We start from the raw sequence: 555 nt of genomic DNA on the forward strand, positions 1-555 counted from the left end.
AACTTGGGATCCTTTTGCACGCGCTCCCTGGGGTGCGATCACGTGCGCATCCCTTGCTTAGTGCGGTGTTTCACGTGATCGACAACCCTTACTCACGCCGTTGACGCGTGCTTGTGTTGCTGTTTCTTTTTCAGGGGCGTGCGGATTACAGTGGTGGCGTGTACACCACAGTTAGTACTTTTAAATATTTCTATATTTTGCTTATTAGTTATTTAAACTACAAGGAATGTAAGTAGCGCATTAAGCTTCGAGGAAATGTATAATATTCCGAGGCGATAGCCGAGGAATATTATTCTTCCAAGAAAGGTAATAGCAACCACATTCCGTGTTGCTTATACATTTTTCGCGCTAATGATTTAGGGAAACGCTTATGTACTAAATTTTAGAGCGATTTTAATGAACAATATTACTAAAATCAATGAAAGTAATTACATCGGCGATAATATTTTTATTGGGAAATCAAATGGAACTAAATTGTCAGACAGAGAAGAATTACTTTTTGAGGTTTGTGGTCTTAGATTTGTTTAATAGGAATAACTTTTTAATACTCTTACA

At 37.8% G+C, this 555-nt stretch overlaps 1 protein-coding gene across 1 annotated transcript in view; it reads right to left on the reverse strand.

Annotated features, from left to right (window-relative positions):
• Positions 1-555, reverse strand: part of LOC116164693 (juvenile hormone acid O-methyltransferase-like) — a 6,236-nt gene that overhangs the window by 3,191 nt on the left and 2,490 nt on the right. The window lies entirely within an intron of this gene.

Source organism: Photinus pyralis, unplaced genomic scaffold (assembly GCF_008802855.1).
Source record: "Photinus pyralis isolate 1611_PpyrPB1 unplaced genomic scaffold, Ppyr1.3 Ppyr1.4_LG2, whole genome shotgun sequence".
Taxonomy (NCBI): domain Eukaryota; kingdom Metazoa; phylum Arthropoda; class Insecta; order Coleoptera; family Lampyridae; genus Photinus; species Photinus pyralis.